At 38.1% G+C, this 22,636-nt stretch overlaps 1 protein-coding gene across 1 annotated transcript in view; it reads left to right on the top strand.

The window, feature by feature from the left end:
• Nucleotides 1-10,992: 10,992 nt before the first annotated feature.
• LOC118799292 (retinoic acid receptor gamma-A-like) overlaps nt 10,993-22,636 on the top strand; it is an 89,669-nt gene continuing 78,025 nt past the window's right edge. The window contains exon 1 of the mRNA XM_036559039.1: nt 10,993-11,098. The gene's annotated coding sequence lies outside the window, so the exon portion shown is untranslated. The remainder of the gene's footprint in view (nt 11,099-22,636) is intronic.

The following is a 22,636-nucleotide window of genomic DNA, read 5'->3' as shown; positions in this document are numbered from 1 at the left end:
GTTACGATCACATGTCCACATACTTTTGGCCATATTGTGAAAATAAAATATTCATGTTACATTTTACTCTTTTTAGTTTTGCTCTCTTCTTAGTGACAGTTATGTTCATGTGCACATGCACACACAAACAAGTGAGCTTGCACGCTTTAAAATGTGTAAATTGGAGCTGCAGTGGAATGAATGAGCTCCTTCATCACTCAGGATGTGTGTTTAACTTTATAACCCAAAACTGACAACTGCTCTGCACTGCTCTCTCTCTCTCGCTCTCTCTCTCTCTCTCTCTCTCTCTCTCTCTCTCTCTCCTGTACTTGCCCGTCCCCAAATGCAGTACAGTGTGGTCTTTGTGTGTTAGTTTGGTTGTATGGCTGTGTGTTTGTGTTTTGATTGTGTTTTTGCACACTCAGAATGTTTCAGGGCACAAACGCTGTCACAGGGGTGGTAGCCTTGAGTTTAGAGGAGAGATGTCACATGGATATTTTATGTAATTAAATGGGTAAAGGAAAGCATGCTTTTGATCACCTTCTTGTGTACCCATAGCAACATCATCTGTGGATTTTGATGGCAATCAGACAGATGTTTCTCTAGATTCACCCTGAAGAAAGTAGGTTTTTCATTATCATTGTTTGTGATTACTGAGCTGTACAGAATTCACTGCAATATTATTTGAATCTCCTCTTGTGTGTAATACAGCAGTGTTTAGACCAGGGGTCAGCAACATGCAGCTCCGAAGCCGCATGCTGCTCTTTTACTGCTCTGTCGTGGCTCCACAGCAGAATTATTTTTTTTTTGAGGTCAAAATAAAATACAGCTCTGCTGATCGTTATATCGCAGTTTTAACAATAAATGGTCTTAAACGCTGGAGTTAATGTATAACTGCTAATTCACCCCTTTACTCTGACGGCTGGCGTGACTGCTAGTCACCATAGCAACGCAGACAACAGTCTCGCCTAGCTAATAGCTGACAAAAAGACAAATAGAAAGATTTAAGATGTTGATCGATAATTTGGAGACGAATGGACTTATTTACGATTCTGTGCACTCCGCTGGTTTCCTGATACTTTTAGTCTGCACCGAGAAACTGTCAAACACTAAAAAGCCGCAAAGCTGAAGTCAGCTTCTCATTTAGATTTTCCCGTTACACCTTAAATGGTGCAGCAGTTACATTTTGGCACCTCAGGTTTGAGGTGGAACGGAAAAATATGTACAAGAAGCTGGCGAATGAGAAGCTGACTTCAGCCTTATAAAAAAATTTAACATAAAGAGACATTTCTCAAGAAACTGTTCTACTTTTGGGTGAAAAGTTTCTTGCCAGAGATGCAAGAAAAGCGGCTATAGCTGAGCTAAAGCTGAAAGCAGAGGAAAGTAAGTCTGCGTTTTCGTTCATATTAAATTTGTTAGCCTAAACTAATATATTAGCACATACTGAGACATATTTACAGCCAGGATGGTCTAATGGACATAAAATATTTTGGTTCCCAAGGTGGTTTGATCTTTGCTGAAAGGACAGAAAGGCTCTTCTTAACATTTGGCTTGCGACCCCTGATTTAGAAGCAGATAAACAGCTCACAGTGAGAGCTAGCCAGGCTAAAGTGCAGCCTCCACACGGGGGGGGGGGTTAGTTTAACCCACACAGCCAAGACCCCCAAAGTAAAAATCAGAGAACTACAAATATAAAGTAAAAATGCCAGCTGCAGTTTACACTGGGGTAAAATAGAAATAGTCCAGACTGATTTCATTAACTTCCATTCCAAATTCATAACATTTTTCCCTCTCCTGTAAAGGTACCATTTCAGAAATATAAGATTTTGTTTCAACTGTGACAATAATTGTACTATATTCCATCGCAGTTATATTGTACTTTTATGTTCTTTATTGTCAACTCCAGAGATCCCCAGAACGAAACAGGCTGTTTTTGTTTCTGGGCCTTTAAGACTGAAATATGTCAGTAGGTTCTGTTCCGTTCCTGTATTGTGCTTTATTCACAAAGCAGTCTGGGCTGAAACACTCTATTAAATACATTTTTATAAAATACAATTTATTATCATTTCAGTGTGAATGGGGGGGCTAAACTGCTGCAGGCTGAATGAGTGGATATGCGTAAATGAGGTGGGTTTTTTGAGATCATAAATGCAATGAAGGGGCTGTTTTTGCAGCTAAGCTTATATATATATTGACTAGGGAGTGAGTGGTACATTCTTAAAAAGATGGTTCTTCAAGTAAATAGCACACTCTCCATCAATCTGAAGAATCATTTTACTATGCAAAGAGCCAATTAACCTTGCAAATGATTTCTGAGCATCCATAGTTTAGTATAGAACCATAGTCTTTAATAAAGAACAGTTGAAAACTATCTTTTTAAAGGCTATACACTTTGAAACTTTCATGTTTAAACTCTTTTATTTAAAAAAATAAGAGTTGCATTCAGACTGACTGCAGGCTTTTATTTTATTTTTTTACTTAAAAATGTTGTCATGTTAAAACTTCTTTAGGGTACAGAATTGAACTTTAAGGACGATGTTGCACCTTTGAGAGTATTTACATTGTTCAGTTTACCTGAACCCTTTTTCTGATAGTGTGGGTTATGACACTTTCACAGTTAGAACAGAGAAGAATTTGAGTCCCAGTGTATAAAGATGTGTTTACTGATATGCCCCTCTGCTCGCAACTTCACATGACCTCAATCTGAGTGGATGGGGCTAGTGATCTCATTACAGACAGCTCGCTGTTGATTAAAACCTGCCGTGGTTGCCCCCCTTCCCCTTCTTTTTACCCCTTCCCTCTCCCTCTCTTTCTCCCTCCCTCTCTCTCTCTTTTTCTCTCTCCCTCTCTCAGCCCCGGGCTCACACCACTCTGCGGTTTCTCCTCTACTTGTGTCCAAATGGGGCCCCATTTTATGTTCTCCAAAAACTGGCTCGCCATCCCGTCCCAGTTTTTATGAAACACATCTTATTCTTTATTTCAGGGTGCCTTCCTACACTCTTTATCTCCTAATTTACATGTAGAGGTAGTTATTAGATTACATATTACATCCTACAGCTGTCACTGTAGGTGGAGAATGTAATAAAAGTTATATAAGTTAATACAAGATTGCAAACAGAGCTGTAGCTCATGGTCAAGAAACACTTACTGTTCATATATTGGGTCCTTTTTTCTGCAGCCTGTTAAGATCAGGTCGTCATAGTCACATGCAAAGCTTCCCATAAATGGCCAATAACAGGTCCTGTTTCACTGTATTTTGTGTTTTCCCTCTGAGTGTCATTTATGATATTTATGTGTTTTTTTATAGCAAGAATAACCATAATTCGTTTCTACATAACCATGTTCTAAACTCTCTTTATCTCTCTTTATTAGCTTGTTCTTGTTACTCTGTGTTTAAGAGTGACAATGTGTAAATAAACTATGTTCTGATTGGCTGCCCTCATTAAAACCATCCAGGTTTAAATATTCCATTAAATCAATCGTTAAATTAATCAACCTTAATTTAAACTCAAGTATATTGAAAGTGACCCTCATTTACTGTGTAGCTGAGCCTTACACAAAAAAGATGAGACTGAAAAGAGCAAATGTATATTTTTGATAGTAAAAATATAGCAAGAAAATAAAACATCACCAACAAATTATCAGTTAAACAGTACATAAAAATAAAATTTTGATAGGAAATTAGAAGCCATCACAGCAGAATTTAAAAAGTTTGGTCTGATTGCAGAAAGATTTTTTTTTTTCAATTTTCAAAACGCAAGAGCCGCAATTTTCATTAAAGCCTACATTATCAGCAATGTCTTAACAAGTTTAAAAGTGGGAGAATTTAACCTAATAACACAGAGCTTGCCTTGAGTTTAAGCCTCAAGCTAGAACAAGTATATATGCTGGTGTTCTTGGCCAAAAAATGGCCCGGACCTCAAATTTATAGAAAATAATTGTAATTTATATTGCATTTTGTTGTATTTAACTGTGTTAATTGTGTGAGATTGTTTAACTGTTTAACTGTTTCAATCAGAGTGATGACCAGAGGGATATATAACAGTAAATAAAATGAAAACTGGATAAAAACTGCTCTCGTTAATGAATTTAATAGTAGAAATGTGCAGGTTTCAGTGAGTATATATAGCTTGGATGCTGAGAAGATCAGGTTTACTGTCTCTGAGAGGTTTAGTTTTATTTTTGTTTTATTTTTTGGTCTGCTTGCTGTGTATTTTGTCCCTAAACACTTGGAACAGAGAAACGATGGACAGTATTTTTGTTTAATTTGTTTAATCCACACTGGCACACCACTAAAATGGTTACACAGACACACACACACACACACATACACACACACACCATAAATCTCCACACTCGTCCTCAAGTCGTCCTTAAAGACTCCACTGACACTGAAACACAAACACCGCTAACCTTTGACCTTACTGATGCTACTGTGACACACATGCAGTCAGTAGAGGAATTTTCTGAGATGTCCACCAGCTGAAATATGGTAAATGGCCATTTATTTGATCTTCTTAAAATTCCCATCTCCTTTTTAACTGTAGTCTACGTATAATGTTTGGGTTTATGTACCCAAAACAGTTTTAATTCATTTTTATATGACAGTTTTTATACCTTAGAATTAAACAGCTTGTTTTAGTTACTGCAACTTTAAGACTGATATATGCAAATAAACCTTGTTCTGATTGGCTGCACCCACTCAAAAAACAGTCAGGCTGAAGCATTTCTTATAACTTTCATGAAAATGGGCATGGCTAAACTGCTGTAGGCAATATAGGCGTATACACACTCACCGAGCACTTTATTAGGAACACTTTCTTGTATCTACACTCATTGTCCATTTTATCAGTATATATATTTTATATATATTTTCATATATTTTATCACTTTGTTAACCTGTTCTTAAATGGTCAGGACCCCCGCAGAGCAGGTATTATTTGGGTGGTGGGTCATTCTCGGCACTGCAGTAACACTGACATGGTGGTGGTGTGTTAGTGTGTGTTGCGCTGGTGCGAGTCCCCTCACTGTCCACTCTATTAGGCGCTCCTACCTTATTGGTCCACCTTGTAGTTGTAAAGTCTCAGACGATTGCTCATCTTCTGCTGCACAGTTTGTGTTGGTCATCCTCTAGTCCTTCATCAGTGGCCAATGCTCCCCACAGGACCCTGCTGTCTGGATGTTTTTGGTTCTCAGTCCAGCAGCGACACTGAGGTGTTTAAAAACTCCAGCAACACCCCATGAATGTTGAGTGTTAGCAGCACAAGGTTTGAGGAGTCAGAGAATTAATTACAGTCAGCTGATAAATCCTAATGACGATTTTTGACTTGCCTAACCATCCTAAAGAGTCAATGAAGGCCTTTATGATAATCTTAACGCGTTTAGATTAGTCATGAACCAAAGCTGAGAGTTAGAGAGAAGCAGAGAATGACAGTGACGAAGGGCTGTTGGCCTCGAGACAGACAGTGAGAAAGAGATTATATCTGTTATTAATCAGATCCATTACTCATCTCATTGTATTCATTTGTTCTTTATCTAGTTTCTTAGCTTTGTTTGTTCTCATTGGGTCACCTGTTTCCTTCTTCCTTACAACTCATCACACAGATGATTTGTATATGTAAAACTGTGACAGGTTTTTCAAACCCAGCAGACTCATGGACTATGGAAATCTGAGTGATGGGAACAGAGTGTCTCTAACCTCAGTATTTCTTTCTCTTTCTCTCTATGTGGTGTACAGTGTACTATGCGTATTCTATATGTTTGTGCTCCTGCATGTAGTACATATAGACTGCACAATAACTGGAAAAGATGAGCAAAAAAAGTGCTACAACACCGACATATCTATGCCATAAACATGACATATTCTGTCATAAGTTGTCATAATAGATTATATTTAAGCAATAGAACACGAGAGGGAGTGTGTTATCGCGAAATAACATCATGGCTGTGATTTGGTCGCAATCTGTAAATTGGCCGTAGATCATCACAGCTGTGATGTTCTTCGCGATAACACACGACCTTGAGCGTTCTATTGCTTTTATACAACAGTTAAATAAATAAAGTAAGAAATAAATCAATTGTCCTGTGAACGTGGCGTTTAATATTCACAGTTCCTTCCGCCAAATTATAGTTCCTTAACAAGCAGCTTGTTGCTACGTCAGAGTAACGAACTCCGCTCACTTGCTGCTCAGCCAGCAGTTTGTTCTCCGACTCCTTACACTAACTTCTGAAACTGTTATTACCACTGAGCAAGCTTTTCGGTTGGCAGCTATGACAGAAGAACACCTAAACAACCTGGAATTAGCCACACATGAACAGAATACCATTTGCCAAACGTGTAGGCTCATCTTCAGAGCCTGACCAAATCGGACTGAGCCATAAAACTGACGCAATATCAAGTTTAGCTTAGCTTTTTAAATTTTTGCTAGATCAGTATTATGTATATATGTTGTTTTGTTCCAGCCAATCTGTAAAGCATCTCACAGCCCATTTTGGCAAATGGTATTCGGTTAATTTCTGGCTAATTAGAGGTTGTTTAGGCCGACTGAAAAGCTTGCTCAGTGGCAATGACAGTTTCGGAATTTAGTGTAGTCTCATCTTCAGAGTCTGACCAAATTGGCTGTCAGTCAAATGAAATCTTAAAAGTATCCATTCTCTGTTTGTGCCCAAAGTAAGAAGTAAAAATGTTCAAATGGCTTCTCATACAGCTGTCAAACTCGTTGCTAAGCAGCGGCGTCTCAGCGGAGTGATACAGTATTTGTGAAAAAAACGTGCTGTCTTGGCGAAATAACAGCACAGTTAGAACGCTTCTCAACCAATCAGCTTGCGTGGCCAGAATCAACTGTTGTATAATGAGTAATATAAGTGTCATGTTGTCATGAAATACAGGGGGCCCTGGGATGTCCTGAATGTCTCCAATTCCAAATTCTAAAGCAGGGCCCTGAAAATAAACTAATTATAACATTATGCTGTCCGTTAGGGAAGAAATATGCGCTCAAATACAGATTCAGTGAAGCGCAGTTTATCTGCCTCACCCACAATCAGCTTCTGTCTTTGGTGTTCTTAACTGACTAGATCTGCAGCACTGCTCTGCCTTAGGGTGGCGCTGTAGCAGACTGGCTCACCCAGTTGGTCCTTCATAGACAAGAAAATGTCTATATACCACAGTTTCCCGTTGTATATAGAACCATGTACAACACATTCTCCATCAATCTAAAGAACCATTTCACAATGCAAAGAACGATTTAAGCATGCAGATGGTTTAAGTGTTTATGGTTTAATATAGAACCATTGCCTTTACTAAAGAACCTTTGATGAACCGTCCCTAAGAGTGTGCTGAAATGTTCTTTGGAGCACTAAAGAACTTTCCCAATTGATGGGTTTTAAACATTTTTTTGTAAGTGAGGTGTGCAAGTGTGAATAACCTTTTAAAGTCTAAAGAACCTCTTCGTAATGAAAACATTTTTCCTAATGAGTGTGTTCAAGCCGAGACTCGATTAGGAACCTTTGACCTGATCATTTTGATACTTTCCCTGGATGTAAATCCTCAAGACTGGGACTGATGTCAGCTAATTTGACTGTGTAACTGAGAGAATGTGAGAGTGTACTATGCGTATTCTATATGTTTGTGCTCCTGCATGTAGTACATATAGACTGCACAATAACTGGAAAAGATGAGCAAAAAAAGTGCTACAACACCGACATATCTATGCCATAAACATGACATATTCTGTCGTAAGTTGTCATAATAGATTATATTTAAGCAATAGAACACGAGAGGGAGTGTGTTATCGCGAAATAACATCATGGCTGTGATTTGGTCGCAATCTGTAAATTGGCCGTAGATCATCACAGCTGTGATGTTCTTCGCGATAACACACGACCTTGAGCGTTCTATTGCTTTTATACAACAGTTAAATAAGACTGGGACTGATGTCAGCTAATTTGACTGTGTAACTGAGAGAATGTGACAATTGGAAATGTAAAGCAAAAATCCAGCTTAAACATGGCTTTAGATTAGAAGATGGATTAGAAGGTGGTAATGCTGTTTAATTGCTGTTGTTGTAATAATGTAATGTGCTCACTGTATCTGGATCAATCTTGTGTTCTTGTGCTATGTGGGGACCAGGATCAGTGTAGACGAGGAGAAATCTGACCCTAGATCAGCAACAGAGGTCTGCTGGAGCTACCAAAGAGCTGCAGCCAGCCTGGAGTTTAACCTCTCTGAACAGGCGCTGCAGGCCGTGCATTGATAACTGATATCCCCACAGCGCCTGGTCTTGGAGGCAGGTGTGTTTATGTATGTCTGAGGGGGTAGTGACTCTCTCACTCTCTCTCTCTCTCTCTCTCTCTCTCTCTCTCTCTCTCTCTCTGTCTCTCTATCTCTCTCTCTCTCCCTCTTGTGTTAGACAATATGTTTCATGGCATTCATCACAGTATAGTGTGTTCAGAAAAGGACAGTGAACAGTGCTTCATTTAAAGGGGAATTCCACCAAATTTTCCACGTTTTGACATGAATCCGTTTGTTGATATGTAAACAAAGTCATTCAGAGTGGTTTTGTGTGAAATGGTTCATCATAGAGATTTCTTTACAGTGGTGGGTGATGATGGGGTCAGGGGTTAAGATGTTTACAACACAAATATAACCATTTTATTTGTTATCCAAAAACAACAGTGAGCCTACATCTGAGTTTTATATGGATTGTTGATGGGAAAATTGGGAAAAATCTCAAATAATGAGTTTTCTTTGGGGACTATTTTGCCTCACAACTCCCTGCATGTACCTTCTCAAACTTTCTCAGAACTATCAGACATCAGGCAGTGTATTCATAACTGTCTCATATAATAACATTTTATGAGGGAGCTTTTAGAAGGGACGTCTGGTTCCTATCACTATGAACAATTCTGACTCGGTAAGTTTCTCTAGAACAAAGCATTTCATACCAAACCACTATGAATGACTTTGTTTACATCTTAATCACCTAATCATGCAGATATTTAGGAAAATCAGTGGAGCTGCTCTTTAAGGAAGCAAAAGGAAAAAAAGGTGTCCGGGAGAATCGAGACAAACAAAAGAGAGAAAGTAAACATGAAAAGAGTATAGATGGTAGGAGAAGAGGAGGGGAGTGTTCCATTGGCCTGAGACTGAAACAGAGAACGCGAGGGAAGAGCACGGAGGAAACAGACGGTTTCAGAGAGGGTGCAGAAAGAGAGGGAAGAAGATAATGAAGAGGAAGGAAAATAAAGCAGCCTGGAGAAAGTGCAGGGCCGTGTGAGATGTAGCATTTGGGAATAACAAGAAAAAAGAGGAGGCGGATGGTTGCAGAGAAAGGGGGGAGGAAGAAGAGAAGGAGAAGAAAGAGTGGCAGGGTAGAGAAAGGGGGGGCATGAAGAGGAGGAATGGGTAAGAGAAGAGTGTGCGGAGGGGGTGGAGAGGGAAACTTTCTGGCCCTTATTTTTCCATTCCTTTAGGCGTTCTGTGGTCTTCTAAAAAAAAGCACAATGAATATTTGAAGTGTTGAATCACGTGAGCGAGGGGCAGCATTTATGACTGTAAGGATATTATTATTTCAGAAACAAAGGGAGAGGGAGAGAGAGACACACATATGGATCTATAAAACAGCTGGAGAGAGAAAGAAAAGAATATTTTTTATTATTGTTGTTATTTTTATTTGTTGTCATTGTTATGTTTACATTTATGATCTTTAGCAGCACCTTAAAAGAGTGCTTTGGAAAATCTAGTGCAAATGTTGTCGTAAAGTAGTGGTTTGAAATAGTGCACTTAAAGGGAAATTCCAGTGAATAATTGAATTAAAGTGAATAGTTTCTGCATAATTAAATGGTTAAACAGAGTCATTCAGAGTGGTTTGGTGTGAAATGCTCTGTTCTAGAGAAACTTACAGAGTCAGAATTGTTCATAGTGGTGGTGATAGGAACCAGACGTCCACCTCTAAAAGCTCCCTCTTACATGAAATGCTTATGTTTATGCTGCCTGATGTCTGAAACATTGTTTTATGATAGTTTTGAGATAAAGTTTTGGCTTAAAATTTATTTTAATCCATCATAGTGGAGGAATACATTCAGGGCATTGTAAGGCAAAACAGTCCCCAGAGAAGACTTATTATTTCAGATTTTACACTATATGCCATCATCAGCATTACACGACAGAAGACACGTCTAGGTTCACTGGTGGTTTTGGATAATACACTTTTAGAAATAAAGGTTCTGAGCAGGTACATTTCTTGTTCATCAAGGTACAAACAATGAAAATGTTCCCTCAAAGGTACAGCAGCGGTTTTAAGGTCCGATTGTGTACATTAAATAAGTTTTCACTGGTAAAAAGTATGTATTTGTAAATTTTCATAACTGAATGTTTTAAAACAGAACAATAAAATAAAAAGCCTGGAGACGAGACGGGGTGTATGGAGTCAATACAACTTAGAAAATATCATTTCAATGGATTATGGTACAGTTATGTTCCCTGACTAAAGGTACTGAGATGTACCCTTGATGTACCCTGTGACAAGAAGGTTACTGTCCCACAGTTTCGTACCTTTTTTTTCATGGAGTGTAAATAAAATGGCTATATTTTCTACATTTTGACACCTGGTTCCTATCACCACCACTGTAAAGAAATCTGAGTCTTTAAGTTTCTCTACAATTAACCATTTCATATCAAACACGCTGAATGATTTTGTGTACGTATCAATGATGGAATTAGGTAGAAAAGTTTGGTGGAATTTCCCTTTAATTGTAATGCCAATAGAGCTAGAACTGAACTGAGAACTACTAACGTGTTACAGAGTAACAGTAAGTAACATTGCTGGGTTGAATAGGAGCCGAATGGAGGAGGGCAAGAGAGGATAAGCGAGAGAGAGAGAGAGAGAGGAGAGAGAGAGAGAGAGAGAAAGAGAGGGGAAGAGCTAAAGAGAGTGGGGAGGGAGGGAAAGAGAGAGGGAGAGAGAGTGAAAAAAGGGGCGGAATGCCACAGGCTTCTCTTTATCCGGGCAAAAGAGCGCAACTTCTACACTCACTAAGCTCAAGTCAGCCGAGCTGCTCTCGCCTTTTCCACTCGTTCTGTCACTTCATCCCATCTGCTCGCCAGACCCGGCTGCACTGGGTGAGTTTCTGTTTTCACCATATTGTTTTTGGAGACCTTTTGAGAGGCTGTTTTTACACATAACTCAATTTATACATTTACACACGCAGAGCTGAACTATTTCACATCTAACATGTTCCTCCACTCAACCTGAAAGAGAAAGACAGAGAGGCAGAACATGTCAGAGCAAGACGGAGGACAGATCTGAGCGGCGTGAGTGCGCTTGCGTGCATGTGCGTGTAACAAGTTAGGCATTAAGGACGGGGTGTTTTGGGTAGCATGTGTTTTTTGTGTAAATTTCTGTGGCTTTTGAATGACCTGCTTGAGAGAAATGCTTGTTATGCTACACTCTAATTGTGGACAAGCTTGAACTGAAGATAGAACTGTTTGTGTTTATTTGCTTGTTTGTGTGTCATTAAAGGGGAATTCCATCCATTTTTCAAAATTCCCGTATAATGAAATGGTTAAGATGTAAACAAAGTCATTCAGAGTGCTTTGGTGTGTTCTACACACCTAGAAAAGAGGGTTCTTTAGTAAAAGCAGTGGTTCTATTTAGAACCATGAGTTCTCTATAGAACTATATTATGCTTAAATGGTTCTTTGCATGGTGAAGTGATTCTTTTTGATGGAGAATGTATTACATATAGCACCAAAAAGGGCTCTTCTGTTGTTACAAGCTTGACATTGTATCAGTACTATGACCCATTTTGGTGCTATATAGGACCATTTTGAAAAAGGTCATATACAGAACCATATACAACACATTCTCCATCGGTCTTAACAACCATCTCACCATGTAAAGAACCACTTAAGCATGTAGATGGTTCTATATGGAACTCATGGTTTCTTTTGCTATGTGTTTTTCCTTAAGAGACTAAAAATGGTGCTTGGGTACTTTGAACTGATATAAATCAAATGTGTCAAACAGTTTAACATGACAAAATGAGTTACATCAGCATAACTATTGCCTAAAAAGGAAATTTGAATGCAGCAGTTGTGTCAATATAGCACATTTTATTCATATGTAACCCAATCACAAACCATTTTTTCACTTTAATATTTATATAGTCTATTTAACAGGCACTTAAAGAGGAATTCCACCAATTTGTTCAAATTTTCTGCATAACTCAATCGCTGAGATGTGAACAGAGTCAACTGGATTGTTTTGATGTTAAATGGTTGATCAGATTTCTTCACAGTGGTGGTGATAGGAACCAGAGGTCACCATGACTACAACACAAACATAGGCATTTTATTTACTATCCAAAACCAGCAGTGAACCTACACTAGTCTGAGTTTTATATTGAATGTTGATGATAGGAAAATAGTGGAAAATCTGAAATAATAAGATTTCTTTGGGGACTGTTTTGCCTCACAGCACCCTGCATGTATCCCTCCACAATGAATTGATTTTAAGGCCAAAATCTTCTCCAACCTATTGTAAAACATTGTATTCCTATCCATTTCATGTAATCACTTTCTGTGAGAGAGCTTTTAGAGGTGGACGTCTGGTTCCTATCACGACCACTGTGAACAATTCTGACTTGGTAAGTTTCTCTACACCCCTAAAAAAGATGATTCTTCAAGGGTTCTTTGCAGGCTTAAATGGTTCTTTACATGGTGAAGTAGTTCTTTAGATTGATGGAAAATGTGTTGTATATGGTTCTAAGTAGTATCAAAAAGGTTTCTACTATTGTTACTATTGTTACTGCTAGGGTTCTTTGAGTGTTCATGATTCTGTGTAGATATACTATACTACTTTCTAAAGAACCCTTGAAGAACCATCTTTTTAAAAGTGTACAACACATTCTCAATCTGAAGAACCATTTCGCCATGCAAAAAAATGTGAAATGCTTCTATATAGAAGCCATAATTCTAAACAGAGCCATTCCCTTTACCAAAGAACGCTTGGAGAAGTAGCAGATATATTAACCATAATAGCAGATAGATTGCTAACAACTCATAATAGCAGACCAGCAAATTTAACAATATTAAAAAATGAATACTGCCCAATAAGAAAAGTCATTCACTCTCAGGAGAAAAGGTTCTGTGTGGGTACCTTTGTACAAACAGTGTAAATCAGGGGTTCTCAATCCATCACCCTGCAGACTTTAGCTCCAACTCTAATTTAACACACCTGATCCAGGTAATGAAGGCCATCAGGGACATCTCAACATCAGAGCTAGGTGTAATGGATCTGATGTTGGATCTATATAGAGCCTTTTTGAAAATGGTTCTATTTAGCACCATAAAGGGTCCTTCTGGGTGCTATATAGAACCGTTTTCAAAAAGATTCTATATAGAACCATATACAACACATTCTCCATCAATCTAAAGAACCATTTCACCATGCAAAGAATGATTTAAAAAGCAAAAGTGTTCTATGAGCATACATGGCTCTATATAGATTCTATAGAACACTTCTATATAGAACTGTTTTCGTTACTAAAGAACCCTTGAAGAACCTTCTTTTTTAAGGGTGTTCCGTGCAAAGGTTTTAGACACCAGAGAAATTTAGATTTACAAGCTGTTTATAGGAGCAGTAAGCATTTATTTGCTCTGAAAAGTACTATATTAGAATGAATACATATAATATTAATATAGTAAGTAGTGATTTTACGTGTGTCCAAGTGTGTGTTTAACCATTTCCTGCCCTCTCCTGGAGGAAGTGTTATTTACAGTTATCATCCAATGTCTGCTTTACTTAGTCGAAAACTTCATTATGTTAAATCAGGTGCTACTGGTGGAATTGAATAAATCTGTGTGTTGTTGTAGGAGAAATCTGGAACTTCCTTCAAACTAGCTGTCAAAATATCAACTACAGACTTGAAATAGTTCTTCAAGCGTTCTTTATCTTTATTTCTATATAGAACCGTATTCTTTACTAATGAACCCTTTGCATGGTGAAATTGTTCTTCAGATTGATGGAGAATGTGTTGTATATGGTTCTATGGTTGTGCTATTGTGATGATGTCAAGCTTGCAACAGTAAAAGAACCTTTTTTGGTGCTATGTGGAACTGTTTTCAAAAAGAAAAGAGTTCCACATAGCACAATCTCCATCAACCTGAAGAACACTTTCATGCTGCAGAGGACTTTTTAATCATGCAAAGGGCTCTTGAAGTGTTCATGGTTCTATATAGAACCATTTTCTTTACTAAAGAACCCTTGAAGAACCATCTTTTAAGTGTGTGCTTTTTTGAAAATAATACATTCTTGTTACTTTTTACTGTATTAATATTAATTTGCATCTGTTGTAATGATAATAATGTGCTTAGGGGCCTTTTGCACAGGACTGTATGTAGAGTGCATTTACATGTAAGTCTTATAAATATTACTTTTAAAGTTTTTTTTATTAAAGAATAATCAATAACCATTATGAACAAGAGCAACGTCACTGAATCTTTTTTGTAAGGAGGTTTTTAAGATTCATTCAAAACAGACAAACATTATTTTTACAAAAGCAGTAGTGTGGCGAAGTGTAATGTTAATACAGTAACTTAAATAAAGCAAATAAGTATCATAACACATTACAGTTTAAGGTCTTATAATCACATTACAGTTACAGACTTAATAAGAGTTACCATACTTTTGTCACTTATACGTCTCTAACAGGGCAATATTATTTACACATGATGCTCTAGTCCTCTACAGAGAACACACTTATGCACATTTTAATGCACAATTACTGTTTATTTGCTGAGTTTGACATATTGGTAATAAAATAAAACATAAAATGTGGCCTGTATGAAAGTTATGGCATATTTTGTATTGTTCCAATATGTTGTTCCAGTATGTTAAACTCAGCAAATAAAATGTAATAAATTTTTAAACAAAATTTAATCCCCCTCTCTTGAGGGTGTATAAACTTATTTTCACTTAGAAATCAACAAAACATGTGATTTGACTGGGGGAGCTTAAACGTTTGCCTATGACTGTATACAATCTTCCCAGTGTAAAAAAATGAAATAATAACCAAACATCACTCTTTTATTTCCTGCTACACATGCTTTCAGTAATACTTCCTTTCATCACTCGTTCTTTTCCAAATAAACATGAATGGGTTGCGGTTCAATCAGAAGTAAAAACAGACGTAAACATGAACTTTTGCTCGGTGATTGCTGCCAGAAATATTCCTCTCTCACTGTAAACAGTAGAGGATGCCGTGACTGGCAGGGTGTGATTGCTGCAGTAAATTTCAAGTTGTGATGGACGGCTGTGTTAGTGATGTAAATGGCCAGCTCTAGTCTTGTTTATTTTCTTTAGAGAGGTGAAGGGCTGCCTCTGGAAAGGTTATGTAAACAGGTCCATCTACAGCAATTAATCTGAACGCAATGGAAACATTAAAATCAGCTACTTTGAATATTGGAGAGATCAAGCTAGAGTGTCTGGGACACGACTGCAGCTTCCTTACCGGACATCTGTCTGTGTATGTATGACACAGAGAGTGTGTGTGTGTTTGTTTTTGTACTTTTCTGGACAGTGGTACCCAGACATTGTAGCTAAACCAGAGGAAAACAGGGCTAATCTACAATGTCAACACCAACAAAATGTTCCTGAAATGCATTTTACCAAAACTCCTTGTTACGTGTTGTAAATCTGAGAGTTAAACTTTTTCTTTTTGGTGTTGTAGGTTTTGTGTTAAGCTTAGAAAATAACATATAGATACTTACACATTTATAACACAAATGGAGCATATTATTACCACACTTGCACTCTAATTATTGAGTTCAGGTGTTTCAGCGTGTATAAAGCGTAACACGTGTATAAAATCAAGCACATTGCCTTGCAGTGTTCATAGACAAACACTGGCAGTAGAACTGGTGGTACTGAAGAGCTCAGTAACTTTAAACATGGCGCTGTCATAGGATGCCACCTTTGCCATGAGTAAGTTCATGAAATTTCTGCCCAATGCGGTAGACCACACATACTCTGAACAATGCCGCCAGGTGCTTAGACACATAGTACGCAAAACTCCCCTATCCTCTGTTGCAGCACTAACAGCAGAGAACCAAACTGCCCTTGGAAGAAAGATCAGCACAAGAACTGTGTGTCAGGAGCTTCACGAAATGGGGTTCCATGGCTGAGCAGTTGCACACGAACCTAAGATCACTGTGCGCAATGCCAAGAGTCAGCTGGAGTGGTGTAAAGCACATCGCCACAAGACTCTGGAGCAGTGGAAATGTGTTCTCTGGAGTGATGAATCATGCTTCATTATCTGACAGTCTGATGGACAAATCTGGGATTGGTGGATGCCAGGAGAACGCCACCTACTGAAATGCAGTGCCAACAGTAAAGTTTGGTGGAGGAGGGATAATGGGCTGGGGCTGTTTTTCAGGGTTTGGGCCCATTTGTTCCAGTGAAGGGTGATGTTAATGCTACAGCACACAAAGACATTTTACAAAATTACATACTTCCAGCTTTGTGTCAGTAGTTTGGGGAAGAGCCTTTTCTGTTCCAGCATGACTGAGCCCCTGTTCACAAAGCGAGCTCCATAAAGACATAGTTTGACCGATTTGGTGTGGTGGAACTCCAGTGGTCTGCACAGAGCCCTGACCTCAACCCCACTGAACACCTTTGAGATTAACTAGAACACTGATTGTAAGCCAGGCCTTCTCATCTAACATCAGTGTCTGACCTCACAAATGCTCTTTTGACTGAATGGGCACAGATTTCCACAAACACACTCCAACATCTTGTAGAAAGCTTACCAGAAGAGTGGAGGCTGTTATAGCTGCAAAAGGGGGGTGACTCCATTTTAATGCCCGTGGTTTTGTAATGGAAAATGGACCATCACGGTGTGATGGTCAGGTGTCCACATATGTTTGAGTATTTAGTGTAGGTTCTTATATCTTATCATGGTTAGAGCAACACTTTATATACTTTTTTATTTTTTATGTTTTTTTCATAATTTGCAAATGCTGCTCTTTACACTGTGTCAAAATATCATTCAATTCAAAATATCATTTTCCTTCGTGTGATATACATATAATACATATGGGTCTTGTCAATATTATTACATAAAGATAAAGTAGCTTTACAGGGGAAAGAAGAAAACATCTGTAACTTCCACTGTGAATCAGTGCGACAAGATTTTCTTCAAACGAATTTTGGATAATGTCCATTGATGTGTTCATTAAGAAATTTGGGGATATTTTATTGTTACATAATGAATTATAAGGGATATTTTATAACATACGGGCAGTACATATAGATCATTATAATATATAGGTATGTACATACTGTGTACAGGACATATCGAGCATTTGTATGACTCCATGTCCTGACAGTGTATAAAAACAAATCTGTGTTTGTGGGCTACACATATTCAGCTGCATATTGTTGAACAAAACTTTATATCTCCAAAATGGTAAATTAATAGAAGAAGGAGACAACTTTCTGGACTTTTAAGGCACAATTCAGTGAAATGTAAAGGGCATTTAGAGGTTTCAATTTACGCAAAAGAAGTAAAAAAATGACAAAAACGTTAGAAGGTACAGTGACAGTGATGATATTCTTAGCTACACAGAGCTTTTTAGATTCCTGTTGGAGCAAATAAGGTCACAAAAACAACTCTGATGTAGCCCAGCACATCACTGACCAACTGTGGAGCACTGTGTCATCATACTGTAACACTTTTAATTGAATTACAGTCATGTTCCAAGTCAAGAGTTTTACAATTGCTTTACTATACTTTTAAAGTGTAGATATGTAATTACATTATTAAAAACATAGTAAGTTATATAATGAAGCACATTTACATTTGATTTTCATTCTGTATTGACAGATTTATGATTGAACTTCTGACTGTTTGTTGGGAAATGAGATAAAGTGGCATAAAAATAAAAGAATAGTTTTATTACACAAAACAAGACACAATAATTTAAATTATAAAACAAACACTTTCCACACCGTTTCTTGACTTGTTTCAATGAGCTACGAGTGATAAATAGTTCATAGCGAATTACATTATGCTTTTAATATTGCTGATGATAACTTTCTAAGAATTAACATAATCCTTTATCTGCTTACACGTGTAGCATAGTGTCCAGCCTTTTTGATTTTTCTTGTCAATGCAAGATCCACAGTCAGCATCCATCAGTCACAGGCAGTAAAAGCTGGCACCAACACTGAGGAGCTCGGCACAAACCAGGCATCTGAACACTGCCTTCCCACAGACATAAAGCCTTGTTTGTGTCACTAAGATTTTAAGTGCTTGTGAAAGGGACTCGCCAGTTCATGTATATTTAGGTTGACTGAAATCAAAGCAGCCTGACCAACACTCTGCAGTTATAGTTAAAGCCTTAAGACCCAGAAGAGACGCAGAGCAAAGCCTGTGATTACAGCTCCGAGAACGCTGTGATGGACAGTTTAATCATGCAAACCAAGACATAAACAGCATAACTGAGTAACTTGTTAGTAGCATATGGTCTCGAAGATGAAGGCTCCTAAATGGTTCTTAGGTTTGACGTATGGTTGTATGGGAAGTCATTTGGTATAGAAACTTTGCATTGTGTTTATTAGACTTTAAAAAGGTTCTGGGACACTGATATAGTTGTTATAGTTGTTCTTCTTTGGCATTAGCATTGCTCCAAAGAATCCTTTGACAGATCCCTTTTATATAATGAATTTTTGCTTTTAATAAACACCATTTAACATTTTAATACTTATAAATAAACATGAATACAGTACAACATAACAAGAATTTCTTGTTTTCAAAAAAAGTTTTGTTTTTTTTTGGTTCCTGCTTTTCTCACGTACATTTGTTATCAGCACACCCGATTTATTTTAATAAAGTATTGATTACATAGATCAAGTAAGAGGAGCAGTTTGGAAGTGGTTAAACAAACACTGACATACACAAATATATATATAATACACATACTACACTCTTAAAGGTGGTTCTTTAGTAAAGGCAATGGTTCTGTTTTAAATAACGGGTTCTGTATAGAACCATTTCATGCTTAAATGATTCACTGCATGGTAAAATGGTTCTTCAGACTGATGGAGAATGTGTTGTATATGGTTCTATATAGCACCAAAAAGATTTTTTTATGGTTATGATGTCAAGTTTGTTACCATAGAGGAACCCTTTTTGTTGCGATAAAATGAACCATAAAAATGTTCTATACAGAGCTCATGGTTCGAAATAGAACCATTGACTTTACTAAAGAACCCTTAGCAGTTACAGACTGTAGTCCATCTGTTTCTCTGCATACTTTGTTACCTTGTTCTTCAATGGTGAGGACCCCCACAGAGCAGGCATTATTTGGGTGGTGGGTCATTCTCAGCACTGCAGTAACACTGACGTGGTGGTGGTGGTGTGTTGGTGTGTGTTGCGCTGGTAGCAGTGGATCAGAAACAGCAGTGTTGCTGGAGTTTGTCCACTCACTGTCCACTCTATTAGACGCTCCTACCTTGTTGGTCTACTTTGTAGATGTAAAGTCAGAGACGATAGCTCATCTGCTGCTGCACAGTTTGTGTTGGTCATCCTCTAGTCCTTCATCAGTGGTCACAGGACGCTGTTGGCTGGATGTATTGGTTCTCAGTCCAGCAGTGACACTGAAGTGTTTAAAACCTCCAGCAGCACTAGGAGCAGCTAGAACAGCAGAATCAGAGGTCCTTAGCTTGTACTATGGGGCATGAGAATGTAACAAAGCAGAGAGATGAGCAGGTGCTAGTCCACGCAAGGCTTTTAAGGTTAACAGCAAGATTCTGTTACGGATGCGTTCTGTAACTGGTAGCCTGTGTAACTGATGAAGGATGGGGGTAATATAGGCAGATTTCTTAGTGGGAACTAAGACTCTGGCTAGAGTTTTGGATGTCCTGGAGAGAACAAAGAGTTTTAGATGGTTAACCAAAGAACAGAGAACTGCAGTACGCTAACTTTGATGTAATGATAGCATGCGCCAAGATTTCAGTATCTTTAAAGATAAGCGTAAGGCAAAGTCTAGCATTATTGTGAAGATGGAAGAATGCAGATGTGGTCAGAGATTTAATAGGTGACTCATGTCTTACCTGTTTGCGAATAGGTGAGACATGGTGTCAGTACACCTCGGATGGACAATCCACACCGCATCCACATCTCAAACAGACTCACTCTAATCTACTGTAACTAGCAAATCTATACCTGCATATATAGACTGACATATTGTACATCTTCTACATTATATTGTATAATCTAGAATATATATGTAATCAATATTCTATTCCGGGTACACCCTGCTTCTCATGTATCTACCTCAGACTCACTAATTGCATATATGTAAATGTGTACAACTGTATCATAGCTTTTATTTCATCCTGTATTACTGTTACAAAACGGTATATTGGGAATGGTGCAATGCTGTTGTATATCAATGTGTATATTTAGAGTCTAATGTGTAATGTGTATATTAGAGTCTAATGTGTATATATTTTTTATATATTTTTGTATTTAAGTCCTACAAGAGAGCTACACAAGATTTTCAGTCCTGTCACACCTGTGTTAATGTGATATGAAAAAAATGTGAGTTGATTTGGGTCAAATAGGACACCCAAGGTTTTGTGCAATAGAGAAAGGGCTCACTGGAGCATTATCAACAACAAAAGTACAGTGACTTGTTACTAACCAAGCTGAGAATGTTAGCATTCAACCAATGTGTTAACTCCTTTACACAGGACAACAGCGTAGATGCTGGGAATCATTCTGTTTAAGGCTAAGATCTGTGTATCATCAGCTTAGCAATGAAGATTTATTCTCTGCCTATTTTGCTCTTGGGCTATTGTTTGCTATCCGGTATGGTCTAGAGGACGATGGGTTACCTTTTTGAGTCTTGCTACCTCTCAAGGTTTCTTCCTCTTGCTCTTGGGGAGTTTTTTCTTGCCGTTGTCACCTTTGGCGACGCTCATGGGGGCCTGGACCCGGATTTTTCTGTAAAGTTGCTTTGTGACAATGGCAGTTGTAAAAAGTGCTTTATAAATTAGCTTTGAAACTTCGACGTTGAGGCCATGGGAACGAGTCATGTTTCCAAGGGGCAGTACGTAGACAATAAATAGCAGGGGATCCAGAACTGAGCCTTGTGGAACTACCTAAGTACCAGAGCAGTAATTGATTTGTGCCTCCCCAATACTAACAAACTGAGAACTGCATTGTTGACACCCCCACTCCAGCAACCCCTAATCTCATTAGTGCAACAACATCTCATTAGGCTACAATCATCATTTTGCTTCATTCATATGTTGTTCAAAACACCACTGGATGTTTAGATCACTCGGCTCGTGAACCCAGGGTAATGTGATCTTGTCTTTTTGGACCATTTCTACTGGCCTAGCTAGTGTTTTCATACAAAAAGACAAAAATGGAAAACTGTGTTTTGAGGTTGTCCAAAGACAACAACAATTTGCTAAAAGATGATTAGCAATGCATTTTTTCTCTCTATACTGTTATCGTCAGTTAGTTACTTGCGAGCGCACTAAGTCAGACGGTGGTTTACACTGAATATAACGTAGCTGACACTTTACTCATGAGTATACTATGCAATGCTAATTGCACTTGCTGACGGCTGCATTGCAGGCTGTCTGGGCCTGTCGCCCAGTGTACACGCCGTGAAAGATCTCATCAGTCAATCTGTCAGCTAACTGTCTCCCAATCCATCTTGCCTCACTTGACAGGTCGGCTTTGTTCGTCTACTCCAGTCAACGCATTCAAATTCAAGCACTTTTAAGAATTCGGGTTACATTCCTCCCAGAAGTGTAAATGTGTTTGTTTTTGTCGTACACTTTCTGGCCCTGACTTTTTGTGAAAACAGTAGAAAAACAGGAATTACCAACTCCTGACTTTAAAAAAAAAGAAAGAAAACAGAAGAGTAAAACCATTTCCGTTTGGTTCCCAAGGGTTAAATTACAGTTAGGTTGAGGATTACACTCTTAAAAAGATGATTCTTAATGGGTTATTTAGTAAAGACAGTTGTTCTACATTGAACCATTTGCTGGCTTTGCATGGTGAAATGGTTCTTCAGATTGATGGAGAATGTGCTGTAGACCTTTTTAAAAAGGGTTCTATATAGCACCACAAAGGGTTGTTGTGCTTTTTGGTGCTATATAGAACCATATACACACATTCTTCATCACTCTGAAGAACCATTTCACCGTTTCACCCTATAAGCATGAAATGGTTCCATATAGCACCCAAAAGGGGTTCTTCTGTTGTTACAGACTTGACATTGTAACAATGAAAAAAACCCTTTTTGGTACAAGAAAAAGGTTCTGTATAGAACCATATACCACACATTTTCCATCAATCTGAAGAATGAGTTAACCATGCAAAGAACCATGTAAGCATGCAAATGGTTCTTTGAGTGGTTGTGGTTCCATATGGAATCATTTTTCTAAGAGTGTAGGCTTAGAAAATCTTGCTTGCATATGCAGTCGTATGCAAAAGTTTGACCACACCTGGTCAAATTAGTTTGTTTGATTTTCTTTCTGAACATTTTAGTGCACAATTTCTGTTTATTCCCCTGAGTTTAACATATTGGTAAAACAAAAGAAACATAAACTACAAAATGTGTCATAACTTTTGT

The sequence above is a fragment of the Colossoma macropomum genome, unplaced genomic scaffold (genome assembly GCF_904425465.1).
Source record: "Colossoma macropomum unplaced genomic scaffold, Colossoma_macropomum, whole genome shotgun sequence".
Classification (NCBI taxonomy): domain Eukaryota; kingdom Metazoa; phylum Chordata; class Actinopteri; order Characiformes; family Serrasalmidae; genus Colossoma; species Colossoma macropomum.
This window is presented reverse-complemented; position numbering and strand designations above follow the sequence as displayed.